The following is a 14,421-nucleotide window of genomic DNA, read 5'->3' as shown; positions in this document are numbered from 1 at the left end:
TGTGAAAGTATGGTGGATGTTGAATGTGTAAAAGCTATTTTACGGACCCTATTTTACGGAGGTGGCGACAGTGCTCTCCAGATTAGAGAAAGGCGAGGAAAAAGTCATGGGGAAACGGAAATCGCATCGGTATGCATCGATATGCATGAAGCATAACGTTAGCTGTGCCTGCAGCAGCCAATCTGCTGCCACAATTGAGCCCCTCCGTGTCCGCTGCGATAGCCCATCCGCATGATTAGTTGTGGAGTTGTTATTATTCTCAACTGGAAGCGATGGGAGCCGCTGACAAATACACGCGGAACGCTGTAAAAAAGCTGGATGTAGCGCACTTTTCAGTGCAGAGCAAACTCAGCAGAGAGCCACCAGAGACACACCCACGGAGGAGGGGTTTGCAGTTGCGGGGGGGGGGGGGGCACGCAGGGCAGCATACAACACCGACCCAGACAGACCCAGACAGCAGGACAGGATTGGCAAACAAGCTAGAATATCTTGAAAAAAAACACTTTAGGTCCAAAAAAAACCAAAGTAGGCCACTGGGGCACACGGATCCTTTTTGAAAAACTTTATTGAAAAACTTGTTTATTGAAGTTTTTCAATAAAGTTTTTCAAAAAGGATCCGTGTGCTCCAGTGGCCTACTTTGGGTTTTTTTGGACCTAAAGTGTTTTTTTTCAAGTTTATACTTGCCCATTCTCTGAGAGCACCGGACCAGCCTGTTGGGCTGTCTCGGGTGGAAGTGCGCCTAACCTCATCCTTGCAAGCTAGAATATCTGATGCCCACCAGCAGTAAATCAAGACCAGCAAGAAGCTGCAACCAGCAAGAAGCTGCAACCAGCAGCGCACGCATGGGCCAGCGCTGCTGGTTGCATCTAAAAAATATTATTTTGCCAAACAAAATTCCTTTGTTTTCACTGTTTTATTGAAGGAAATTATTTTTGAGGTGTCACATCAGAAAATATTAGCTTCAGAGTCAGTCATGTGCTTGAAATGCTTCATTTCACAAAAGGCTAATTATCTCAGCTTCTAAGTTTGAAACGTCTCTTTTTGGTGAAATCAACCTATCTTCTCCGGCTCATAACTAAAGAACGGAAAATGATATCAATAAACTTTTTTTTGCTGATGATAGAAGAGAGTCTCATCGTTCTTTGGGCGTGTTCGGTGTTTACATAGTAATATCACACAATATTCTGTGGGCCTCGAGAAATCACTGAAAACGCTCTGAAACTCTGGCACTGGGAGCATCCGTTCTCCAAAAGTGGCTGGCACTCAATGAGTTAAAGATGACAGCACACACACGCGCACGCACACACGCCACCACTACCACCATCACCCTGACCCCCCTCCAAGCCATCATGTCACAACAGGTGACTCGCACCCAACAGCTTTCCTAAAGTCATTCATTCATTTGGCCACTTCTAGGATTTGCCAGTGCCAGCGGGTACATCCATGACAGGAAGATCACAGGTTTATTCATATCTATTATGTATGTATGTATGTATTTTTTTTACCTTTATTTATTCCTTTCTGCCCTATAAGGTCCCCTCGTGCAGCACCGTCAGTACAGGCAGATGATTTCACAGCCAAACTTGTTCAAACCCACAAAACCCGATTTAAAATTCGAGTCAAGATCTCCAAGGTTTCAAAAGATAGCGAATAACATGAAAAATGATGCACGATGCAATGGTGAATATTTCACTCAATATAGTGTGAGCGTGATCTACAGTAGCTCCCAGTGAAGCACCGGAACCAGCAGATACAGTGTGTGTATGAAACAGGAACCAGCAGATACAGTGTGTGTATGGAACAGGAACCAGCAGATACAGTGTGTGTATGAAACAGGAACCAGCAGATACAGTGTGTGTATGGAACAGGAACCAGCAGATACAGTGTGTGTATGGAACAGGAACCAGCAGATACAGTGTGTGTATGGAACAGGAACCAGCAGATACAGTGTGTGTATGGAACAGGAACCAGCAGATACAGTGTGTGTATGAAACAGGAACCAGCAGATACAGTGTGTGTATGGAACAGGAACCAGCAGATACAGTGTGTGTATGGAACAGGAACCAGCAGATACAGTGTGTGTATGGAACAGGAACCAGCAGATACAGTGTGTGTATAGAACAGGAACCAGCAGATACAGTGTGTGTATGGAACAGGAACCAGCAGATACAGTGTGTGTATGGAACAGGAACCAGCAGATACAGTGTGTGTATGGAACAGGAACCAGCAGATACAGTGTGTGTATGGAACAGGAACCAGCAGATACAGTGTGTGTATGGAACAGGAACCAGCAGATACAGTGTGTGTATGGAACAGGAACCAGCAGATACAGTGTGTGTATGAAACAGGAACCAGCAGATACAGTGTGTGTATGGAACAGGAACCAGCAGATACAGTGTGTGTATGAAACAGGAACCAGCAGATACAGTGTGTGTATGGAACAGGAACCAGCAGATACAGTGTGTGTATGGAACAGGAACCAGCAGATACAGTGTGTGTATGGAACAGGAACCAGCAGATACAGTGTGTGTATGGAATAGGAACCAGCAGATACAGTGTGTGTACTGTATGAAACAGGAACCAGCAGATACAGTGTGTGTATGAAACAGGAACCAGCAGATACAGTGTGTGTATGGAACAGGAACCAGCAGATACAGTGTGTGTATGGAACAGGAACCAGCAGATACAGTGTGTGTGTATGGAACAGGAACCAGCAGATACAGTGTGTGTATGGAACAGGAACCAGCAGATACAGTGTGTGTATGGAACAGGAACCAGCAGATACAGTGTGTGTATGGAACACTGATGAAAAACAACATGAAGTATAGATCAAGGCAACTCCTCTATAAAGCATCAAAGGCAGATGAAGGCCCTATGGCCACAACATGTGTCTGTTTGCTACAGTAAAGCTTCTATATGACATCATGTGTCTGTTTGCTACAGTAAAGCTTCTATATGACATCATAACATGTGTCTGTTTGCTACAGTAAAGCTTCTATATGACATCATAATATGTGTCTGTTTGCTACAGTAAAGCTTCTATATGACATCATAGTCTTTTGCCCTTTGATAGTTGCCTTGGTCTTTATTCTATGTTTCTTTCATCAGACCCAAAGACACAGAGCAGCCTCTTATTCTACAGAGCACATCAGTAGTGCTCCTATATCTGCTACTTACTTATAAAATGTATATGTTTAGATTGTTGTACAGTATAGAACAAGTCTTTCTTATAACTTTGAAGCTGCTTAAAGTCGAACTGAACCTGTTCGTCATGTGCATAATGACTCCGTTTCAGACTGAAAACATAGTTTGTCTAAGATGACAGGTTGAGAGCCGGGTCATAGTATCATGTCGATGATTTTATTTGACAATTCTGGGGACTGGATTGGGCTTTGGCCAATCCTGGCGTGTTCCGCCTCCAAATCGAGTGGGATTCAGTGTGTTGTGGAGCTCCCCTCGGGAAGAGCCTTTTGACGGGAGGAGTGGAGCTCAGCGAGCCGCAGGCAGCCAGCTGCCTTCGTGTTGCCGAGCGGAGAGTGCAGCACGTCGGCCTGGAATCTCCGAAGTGCGACCCCTGACAACCAAGCTCTCGGATGCGCGCGCCATTATCGCTGCTGTAAATACGATATCCCTGGAATGCGCGTTTTAACGAGCCAGTTACATTTCTTTGCATTCTTAGAGATTATAGTTTTTGTTTTTTGTTCATGTTTCTAACAATTGGCCAAGTTAGTAGTTAGTTTATGGGATAGGAATTCTGCAAGATGACAGGCACGAGGCGCCATTTTCTACTTCATTTGGAAGAGAAAATTATTCAGAAATGAAGATTAGATTGACAGCTGCATGTCGTGATATGATTGGTTGAAATGGAGTAGAAATTTGATAGTACTAGGTGACGTCACGTACATTACTGTTATCAATGAAATCTTGAAAAATGAACTTTTGATGTGAAAAAGTGTGAAAAACTAAAGAAATTAGATTGTTGTGATTTTGTTTGCATACATTATTAAATAGGTGCACTGCATACCCAGGTATTTGAACTAAAAGAAAAGAAAAGTAATTTTTGGGTTCAGCTCGACTTTAAGGGGAAATGTAAGGGCAAACTGAGGGTGATCCAGAACAAGTCGAGTGATCAGTGAGAACGCGACCCTGCTCAGTCACGTCAAAGTCCCTCTGTGTAAGAGCTGGAGGTATAAAGGCTCAAAATGGAAAACTGACGTTAGCATAGCCGCTACGCGCGGCCGGCCAGGCGCGGCCCAGAGGTAGGCAGAGAGGCAGGTATATAATAGGAAGCTAGCCGGACTCCCTACCTGCTTCATTACCGATTTCACGGGAGCGTTACAAGCCACCAGATGGGCGCTGACAACAGCAGCGTCACACGCACCGCCTCATGCTGGCGCCATCACATTATAATGACCTTGGGGTGGCGGCAGAGCGTGCCCGACTGACAGCCAGGCCAGAGAGAGAGAGAGAGAGAGAGAGAGAGAGAGAGAGGACAGCAGGTCCAGACTTGGCTGCCACTCGTCCACAGTGGCCGTCTCCTTTGTGTGATTCTAAAAGGTTTGAGGACACTTCATTTCTAAAGAACATTAGTAAAAAAAATAGTTTCAACTATTCAGCCTGTGAGTCATTAAAGGTACAGTTCACCCAAAAATGTAAATTCTGTCATCATCTCCTGCCCCTCGTGCAGCTGGAACACGCAGGTGGAGTTGGTCTATATACTGTAACACACGGCGAGGTTGCCGGCTCCACAGCAACGGAAGTCAGTGGGTTCTTCAGTTCTTCAGTGAGAACTGAAGACCTCTATTTACACCATCATTTAGTGCACATTTTAACTAGCAGCTGATTGACTTGCAACAAATAATGGTGTATACAAGTGTTACTCATTTAGTTTAGTCCCGTGACGGGGGGGGGGGGGGGGGGGGGGGGGGGGGGGGGCGTCCCGGTCCCGGTCCCGGTCCCGGTCCCGGTCCCGGTCCCCTGCACCTCGGAGATCCGGGGCCGTGCTCCGGACACCGGCGTTGTTTTCGAGGCGTATCCACTCGCGCGCCGCAGAACAGCGCTAGTTTTCCGCTTTATTTACGGCGCGGTGGAGCTTTATGATGAGAGGATAGAGAGGAAGTGACAGGCGAGGGGACGAGGAGCGAGGGACCGATGAGAGATAGATGGATAGAGAGAGATGGACTGAAAAAAAGAGGTATAAAACGATGGAAAGAGCAACATTGCAGGCTGTGTAAGGAGAGAGAGACTCGGCCAGACATCTTGTTGATCGCCTAAACAAATCAATCAGAGCCCGGTAGAGCGCGCTAATTGAATCACACAAATGGGACTAAGAGGTGGGGGGTGGTGCTGTTTGGGTGGGTGGGTACACATGGCATCGACCAGGCAGCAGTGGGGGTGGGTGGGTGGGTTCAATGTGTGTATGTAAGACTCATTGAAAGCATGCAGCTAAAACAGAGCCAGTGAAGCATTGCTATTCTCTCCATGCCAGCTCTCTAAGGAGCCAGTTACAAGTTACAGGGCGCATTGTTGAACCCTGGTTGCCTCAACGTGGCGAGCGAGCATGTCTGTTTTCACGTTGTTGTTTTTTCCTCATGAAATCAAATCAGACCCAGTGGCCTTTGGGCTGCTGGTTGTAATTGTTGTGTGTGTGATAAGGCTTCACAGCTGGAGATAAGTCCCGCAGAGGACTCACTTCAGTAGCGCCGTGCGGCCGTTTCGCGGGTGATGCCGCAAATTGCAGTTTGTCACAAACTGGCAAGTCTTTATCGGTAAAGCCCCATTGTGCGAACAGGCCCGGCGCGTGTTTTGTCAGTGTGCTTGTGAAAGATAATTTTCAGCGTTTATCCCCCCCCCTTGTCTTTATTCTTTCTTTTTTCTCATTTTTCTTTTTTTTGCGAAAAGGAAAGAAAAAAGCGGCAATGGCCGCTCACGCTCCGGCGAGCCACGGGCTGCCAGGCTACACAGAGCGCAATTATGCAAAACACATGGAAAGTAGTCATAAAAAAATAAAAAGACAAAAGAATATGGGGAGGAAGGAGAGAGATGCCGGTGGGGAGGGATTTGAAAGGCTGGAGTGTGACAGGAGTGTGCGTGCGTGCGTGCGTGCGTGTGTGTGTGTGTGTGCGTGCGTGCGTGCGTGCGTGCGTGCGTGTGTGTGTGTGTGTGCGTGTGTGTGTGTGCGTGTGCGTGTGCGTGCATGTGTGTTGCTAGAGATGCCACATCAAAATTTGGGTTCCAATTATGTTAAAAGCCCTTAAAGGCCTGTTGTCTTTAAATTGACTGCCTGGTCACAGAGACAAAGAACCCCCGACCATAATTATCTTCCTTTCTGATGGCGGGGACGGGGAGGAGAAGCAGCTTACATTAGCACAGCAAATTAATTTAAAATGGCTTCCGAATAGAAATCACACAACCATTGTTCTCAAACTAGTGCTACTGCGTCCTGCGACATCAACAAGGAAGGCGAGAGAGAGAGAGAGAGAAATCGAGCAAAAATGTGGGGATGCGGGCGTCCAGGTAGTGCAGTGGTAGATCCAGGTAGTGCGGTGGTAGATCCAGGTAGTGCAGTGGTAGATCCAGGTAGTGCAGTGGTAGATCCAGGTAGTGCAGTGGTAGATCCAGGTAGTGCAGTGGTAGATCCAGGTAGTGCAGTGGTAGATCCAGGTAGTGCAGTGGTAGATCCAGGTAGTGCAGTGGTAGATCCAGGTAGTGCAGTGGTAGATTCGCTGCCTACCAGCACGAGGGTCGCAGGTCCGAGCCCCCTTGTTGCCTCCGGCTTGGTCGGGCCTCCATACAGGCACTATTGGCCGTGTCTGCGGGTGGGAAGCCGGATTAAGGGAAGGTGTCCTGGTCGCTGCACTAGTGCCCCCTCTGGTCGGTCGGGGCGCCTGTTAGTGGGAAATAGCGTGATTCTCCCACACACTATGTCCTGCCGGTGAAACTCCTCGCTGTCAGGTGAAAAGAAGCGGCTGGCGACTGCACATGTATCAGAGGGAGTATGTGCTAGTCTACGGCTCTCCCCAGATTGGCAGAGGGTGTGGAGCAACGACCAGGACAGCAGGGGGAATTGTCCAAGTTCAATCGTGGAGAAAATGGGAGAAAAATCTAAAAAAACAGCGACATTTTGTACATTTTGTATCCCTCTCTCTCTCTCTCTCTCTCTCTCTCTCCCTCCTCTCTCTCTCTCTCTCTCTCTCTCTCTCCTCTCTCTCTCCCTCCTCTCCCCCTTCCTCCTCTCCTCTCTCTCCCTCTCTTCCTCTCTCTCTCCCTCCTCTCCCTCCTCTCTCTCTCTCTCTCTCTCTCTGTCTCCCCCCAGCTGAAGGAGCCTCTATGTGTTCTGCAGAGCTCCACTTTGAAATAATGGCTGCAAATAACGTAATGAAGCCAGCAGGGACTCCACCAAAGATGGCGGGGCTCAGATGACGCTCCCTCTCGCGTGATTTCTAACCCCACATAGGATAAGCAATAACCACGCCCTGTGGCGCCGGGATTGGCCAGGAGCAGCACTGGAGGGCACTAGGGCTGCAACTAACGATTATTTTGATAATCGATTAATCAGTAGGGTTAGTTGTCGATTAATCGATTAATCGGATATATTGAAATCGCTCAGAAATGCTCGATTTAACCCTTTGATGCATACAATTCCAACATTACGATGATTCTAGTAGTCCCTGCAACATAAGTCTGCATCAAAACATTCTTGTTTATACTGTATTCATTAGTGGTTTATATTGGAACACTTCAAACTTGCATACAAAAAGGGGGAAACCACAACCAAGTTAAATTGTAGAAAACTGTTTTTATTTACTCAAGAACATGAACCGAACCAGTGCTATTTTTCTTTTTTCTGTCATTGACTGTCCATCAGTGTGGTACATCTTTTTTCTTTGTCCCCTCTTCTACTGTATTCAGTGGTAAACTTTATTTTAAACTTGCAAAGAAAATGAAGAGTTTTTTTTGGTGGTAGATGTTTTTTCTTTGTCCCCTCTTGTTTATAGTATACTGTATTCACACTGGTTTCTTTTAAACTTGCAAAGAAAAATGGGAATCACAAAATCACAGTTAAATTTAAAACACAAAAGTTAAATTGAAGATAACAGATTCATCCCTTCCCCTCCCCTCTCCTTCACTGCCTCCTTCCTTCAGCCCTTCACCTCCTCTTTCACTGCCTACTTCCTTTAGCCCTTCACCACTTTACTTCCTCTCTCCTTCACTGCCTACTTCCTTTAGCCCTTCACCACTTCACCTCCCCTCTCCTCCCTCCAGATATCTTCATATCTTCTTAAATAAAGTGCTTTAACGGACCTGCTCCTGGAATGTGTCTTCATATTTTCGCTCCATCAGTTTTGTGAAGAATGTTCTTGAAGGAAGAGTGTAGCCATGGTGGAGGGTGTTAATCATGGCAATGAAGCCTGCATCTCCAACCGTTGACATGGGCCTCATGTCGGTGACCAGCATGTTCAGGACACTGTCTGTCATGATGGCTGCTTGCCTTGGTATACAAGCCGCATTCCCCACAACGAAACGCCTCATGGTGAGTTGTTTTTTTCTGAAATGAGAAAGACAGTATGAGCGAGTATGCCTAACAGCACTATTAACATAAAACTCAATAAAACTCACTCATTGATGATTTAGTTGATAATTGCTTATGTAAAGAAGGCCTTTATATAACAGAAGCCTCAAATGAAATTTGTCCTAGCTCACTCCTTACATTAAGATGCGCGCACACACACACACACACACACACACACACCAATGAACAAGGGACAACAACATCTCTTTTAGCCTTAGTTTACAGACCAAGTCTGCTCTACCACTAACGTTAGCTAGCTAACGCATAACGTTAACTAGCCGGTCGGCTATAACGTTAATGTTGTCGACCTGGATGCGGGCGCAATGCGCATCGACTGTTAACGTTAGATAAACAAAACAAACTATCTGCTGTCTGCTCTACCACTAACGTTAGCAACTAGGGGTGGGGGAAAAAATCGATTCACCTAAGTATCGCGATTTTTAATGTCACGATTTTTTGGATCGATCTTTTATTCCAGAATCGATAATCGCAAATATATATATATATATATATATATATATTTTTTTTTTGGGTGCTTGCAGTCAGGCCACTCACTGAACAGCAGGCTAGGTGCCGCCTACTGGTTTACTAGTGGTTTTATTACTTTATTAGTTAGTCTGAAGTAATAATTACACTTCAGGGTTAAAGTGGGTGCATCTCATTGTAAAATTGGACTTCAAACGGCCCAAATCTGGCTTCAAACGGCCCAAATTTCACGCGCGTTGGCCCATATCGGCCTGGCCTGCTTGGTATCTAATGCCCGGCCTGAATTATGATCCCAGTCCGCCCCTGTTTTTAACTATATCGCCCAGCCCTACTCATGATATATAATATACAGTCTCTAGTGTATGATTAAACTTTTCCCATGTTCTAATCTAGTGTAAAAAAGCAAACAAACTGAAAAAATAAAAGAAAAAAATAAACAAAAATCGCAATAAATCGTAATATCGAATCGCAATAATCGTAGAATCGCAATACTTAAGAATCGCAATATAAATCGAATCGGCACCCAAGAATCGTGATAGTATCGAATCGGGAGATAAGTGAATCGCCACAGCCCTATTAGCAACGTAACGTAACGTTAACTAGCCGGTCGGCTATAACGTTAATGTTGTCGACCTGGATGCGGGCGCAATGCGCATCGACTGTTAACGTTAGATAAACAAAACAAACTATCTGCTGTGAGACGAACATTTCCACTTCAAACAACAATACACATGGGTCTAATAATGTAACATTAATGGTTTACATGCATATCGAGTTTGTAGTAGAATAACGTTAACTTACCCCGCTGCTGAGCTCCCTTGGCACCATCCAATGATCCAACATGTTTGCGTTTAAGGTGTTCACGCAGGGCCGTTGTGCTGCCATGCCATGCAAGATCGGCTTTGCACATTTTGCACGTAACAGACTTTTTATTTCCAGTTAATATGAAGTGCTCCCAAATTTGCTAAGTTTTGGGTCGAGCTGCTGCTTTCTCCTCGGCCATGTTTCCAAGTTGTTTGTCGTTTACTGCGCGTGCGCAAGGCGAGTGAGGTAGTCGGCTCCGCGACAGCGGGGCCAGGGAGTGACGTAGCCAGCACTGCGCCGCAGCAGCTGCGATCAGTTGTTGTTTTTTATCAACAAAACAGATGGCTCTGCGGTCCAACTAATCGCGAGGCAACGAATCGATAATCAAATTCGTTGCCAACGAATTTGATCATCGATTTTAATCGATTTAATCGATTAGTTGTTGCAGCCCTAGAGGGCACGCAGCCCAGCGATTTCATGAACCAACTGAATAGCTCTTGAGAACGGACAGCGATTTCGAGAGCGGACATTGAGAGCGGACATTGAAATGAATTATGGTCACCTACCTTCCTTAGCATAGTAATAATAATAAGCATAATAATTCTACACAATGTACACAATCTACAAAAACATGCAATAATATAAACGGTGTTGTGTTCACGTTCATAGCTCATATAATATAATGTATCATATCGTTAATTTCAAGCTCAATTCTTACCCAGAGAAAAGGTACAGCACTGAAAATGTAACAAGCAAAAGTTTTTTAAACATCTTTATTTTAAAAAACCCCAGGTGCTTTAGTCCCAAGCTTCAATGCTCCTGGCCAATCCCGGCGCCACAGGGCGTGGTTATTGCTTATCCTATGTGGGGTTAGAAATCACGCCTCCCTCTCTCCCCTCAAACTGAGTCTCTCTCTCTCTTTATCTCGCTCCCTCTCTCCCCTCAAACACTCCTGAGTCTCTCTCTCTCTCTCTTTATCTCGCTACCTCTCTTCCGACAGGAAGCATAATCCACAGGAAACTTTGCTGGTTTTTAATTGGCTCTTAATTAATTTAGTTTGGCTTGTTATTTGTCACTCGGATGAGAGGGCTGTTTGCATGTCGCCGTCACAGATGACATTGGTTGAATATTAGGGTTATATAGAGACGGACATAAAACGTTCCGGTCGAGTTCCAGTGCTTGATTCTGATTGGCTGAGTCGTGTTTGAAGCCATTGTAGAATGCTCCATAAACGCACACCTATGACTGCATCACAGTATTACCAAAGAACTTTTATGGAAAGAAATGACAGCTCCATATTGCCCCATTGCAACATCAGCGCCCAGCAGCCTCCGCCATTTTTTATTTTTGGAAGCGTGACAGCGCCAAAAGAACCTCGCACAGGCTCGCAGTGGTCAGCTGCGGTAGCGCGGGCCCCTATAATCAGCCTCTCTAAACAGTAACTCAACGGGAGAACACTCTAAATTTCGTGGATTCACATCTTTTCTGGGCGTACTGCAAATCTTGATTGAAGTGGTGTAGTGCAGGGATGTAAAACAACAACCATATTGTGGAAACTAAGCAAAATTTTTCGTTTTCTTTGTTTAGTTTTTTCAAGATAAATAGCTAATGCCGCTGTCGTCCACTCCGTCAGAAGTGCGTTGCCGTGGTTTTAACCTCGGGTCCTTTGCATTTACTATTTATCTTGAAAAAACTAAAAGAAAAAAACGAAAAATTTTGCTTACGTAGTTTCCACAATATGGTTGTTGTTTTACATCCCTGCACTACACAACACAATCAAGATTTACAGTACGCCCAGAAAAGATGTGAATCCACGAAATTTAGAGTGTTCTCCCGTTGAGTTACTGTTTAGAGAGGCTGATTATAGGGGCCCGCGCTACCGCAGCTGACCACTGCGAGGCGCATTCTGTTTCCAAAAATGGCCGGAGTGTCGTCTCTTTCCTTCCATGCTCTTTGGTATTACTGCACCAAACAGCGTCTGTGTGTTAATAATCGGGTTAATAATTAATGTATTAGTTCACGTGATTTTGCATACAGGAACATATCGTGATACATTGATATTGGGGGGAAATCCTTATGATTATCATGATATTGAGTTCAACCATATCGCCCAGCCTTACATTAGAGAGCTTGTAATTGTGATCTCGTTTGTATATCGATTTAACGGTTTGATAACTGTCAACTGAAAGCAGAGGCTTTGCCCGGCGCTCAGCCCATCAGCTATGCAGCCTATTCAGTCATGATTTATGGGACATTAAACAAAATTCAGTGGGCCGAGGATTTGATGATTCAGCACAGAGTGGCTGGCAGATCACGCTGGAGCGCTCGGCTTTCACACAGCCCTGACTCTGCGCCCTCCCTGGCGTCGAGGCGAGGAGGCTTCTGAGCGCGCTCCAACCCACCGGCCTGGCTGGCTGGCACTGTTCCAAGCACACATCAAACAGATCCAAATCAGATGCCAGTGGGAAACGCAGGGGGAGGCCTCCGCCACCTGCACTCCGCAGGTAGACGTTTGCATTCGGGCGCAGGAGCTGTGTGCCAGCCAGGTACAGACCAGGAGCTGTGTGCCAGGTACAGACCTGGGGCCAGTTGCACCAAGTGGTCTTACGACTGGTCTTAAGCTACGCCGGTCGTAACTTTACGACCTAACAGCTACGCCAGTTGCTTATAAGCCTTCTTTTCACTACGCCCAGGCGTAACTCTTACGGGTGCCTGCCTGTAACAGAGATCTCCATGTCTATCAGCGGAGACCCGTCCTCATCGTCATCATCGTAAAGTCGCCTTTGAAGCATGAAGTTAGATTATAACGAACTAGTTGTGTGGCTTAGCCTTCCCAAATGTTGACGTTAGTTTTTTAGAATTTTATACATAGAATTGGGAACGTTACATTCAATTTCATTCAGACTGTCTGGCACTCAATCACCGCCATTTTTCCCCCGGAGCGAGGGAGGGTGGGATGAGGGAGGGTGTAGTGATGCACATACAGTAGTAGTGGCTGATGGAGCGTAGTGGCACAGTGACGCTCCAAGCAGGTCGCGAGGCACATTTTTGCAACATCATCCAATCAGGGGGCATTCCCTGGCAATTCACATGGACGCGCATTGCTACGACCGGCGTAGTTAAGACCAGACATAAGCCCTGTTGGTGCAACAGGCATAAATCCACTCTAAAGACTGGTCTTAACTAAGACCGACGTAGGAGTTACGACCAGGCATAGTTAAGACCAAGGCCAGGTACAGACCAGGATTGTCTGAGCTGTAGAGGGAAACAAAGAGGAAGGAGGTTTTAGATTGGTCTGCATAATAATGGATGTCCTCGTACGGATTGGAGGTGTGAAATACTGCGAGTAGCCGTGGCCAAGGTGGAAGCGTGACTAATCTCCATAATTATCGGGATCGACGGCCTCATTTGTGGCGTTATTAGACCAATGTTCCAGAATGGTAGCCTTGTAAGAAGCATGTAGTTCAATGGGCTTTGCTGATGTGATGGAGTAGGGTACGCTATATTGCAAAAGCAGCCGGGCAGCGCCTGGCGTATCCATGCTTTGTGGCTAAGCGCTAACGAGCGGCGGTGCTGTTTGTCAGGGATGCCCGGCCGGCAATCTGTCTGCCCAGCCGAGCCAGCCAGCAGCCCTAATGATGTCATCAGGAAGAGACGTCAACAGGCTCTAACGAGGAATGATCTGACGGCCCCCCCCGCTCCCTCCCTCCACTGTTGCTGCAAAAGCATTTAGGTTGAATTTATTTGCACGTACACAAGTGATAAAAACCAAAAAGAGGGGAGAAATACAGTCTGTGCAGATGAGACGAATAAGCCCTGAGGGGCTTATAAAAATGTCTCGCCCTGAAAATAAATGAGAGTAAAAATCATGATAACGGATGGAGATGTAAGTGAACTGGGCGCAGAAGGAGCAAAACAACATCAAATCTCAACAGGATAAGGAGAATGGTACAAAAACAAGACTGAATAACAAATAAGGGAAATAAAGTTAATAAAATCCCTGATGCGGGCGAGGGAGATCTGATCTGGAATGAGGCAATCAAAATAACAGCCAGCACATTAGCGCATATGGATATGGTTTTATTCTCCTGCCGAATGTTTACGAGATGAACAAGATGTTTGCGCTCTCCGATGAGTCGTTATAGCACCGTTAGCAATTCTTTAAGCTGCGGGCCTGCAGATGGGCCGGACTGCTGCGCTAAGCAGCACACCGGCCGGCGCTGTTCATTTGGACACGAACCGATCAGCCATATGTCGGTAAACTTTCTCACGACCCCTCTTCACACACACACACACAGACACACACACACACACGCATGCACACACGCACACACACACACACACACACACACGCATGCATGCACACACACACACATGCGCGCACACACTCTCCCTCGGCGGGTGCTAGGCAAAGGACGATCTGTCAATCTGAGTCAATTTAGCAGGATCATCTGGACAGGCCGCTCCACTACCTTTCATTGCATCCACATGGCTGTTTTATTAGAGAGCCAGTGTCTTCCACCAGTTACGCACCGCCGCCATAGCTACAAATGTAGTT

The 14,421-nt window shown here is 46.2% G+C and overlaps 1 protein-coding gene across 1 annotated transcript in view; it reads left to right on the top strand.

Moving 5' to 3' along the window:
* The window catches only part of LOC310786583 (receptor-type tyrosine-protein phosphatase S-like), a gene marked incomplete at its 3' end in the record, with an annotated part of 381,361 nt that overhangs the window by 216,448 nt on the left and 150,492 nt on the right, over nucleotides 1-14,421 (top strand).

The sequence above is a fragment of the Poromitra crassiceps genome (genome assembly GCF_964638095.1).
Source record: "Poromitra crassiceps genome assembly, chromosome: 12".
In the NCBI taxonomy this organism is placed as follows: domain Eukaryota; kingdom Metazoa; phylum Chordata; class Actinopteri; order Beryciformes; family Melamphaidae; genus Poromitra; species Poromitra crassiceps.
The sequence above is the reverse complement of the archived record's forward strand: the minus strand, read 5'-3'. Positions and strand labels throughout refer to the sequence as shown.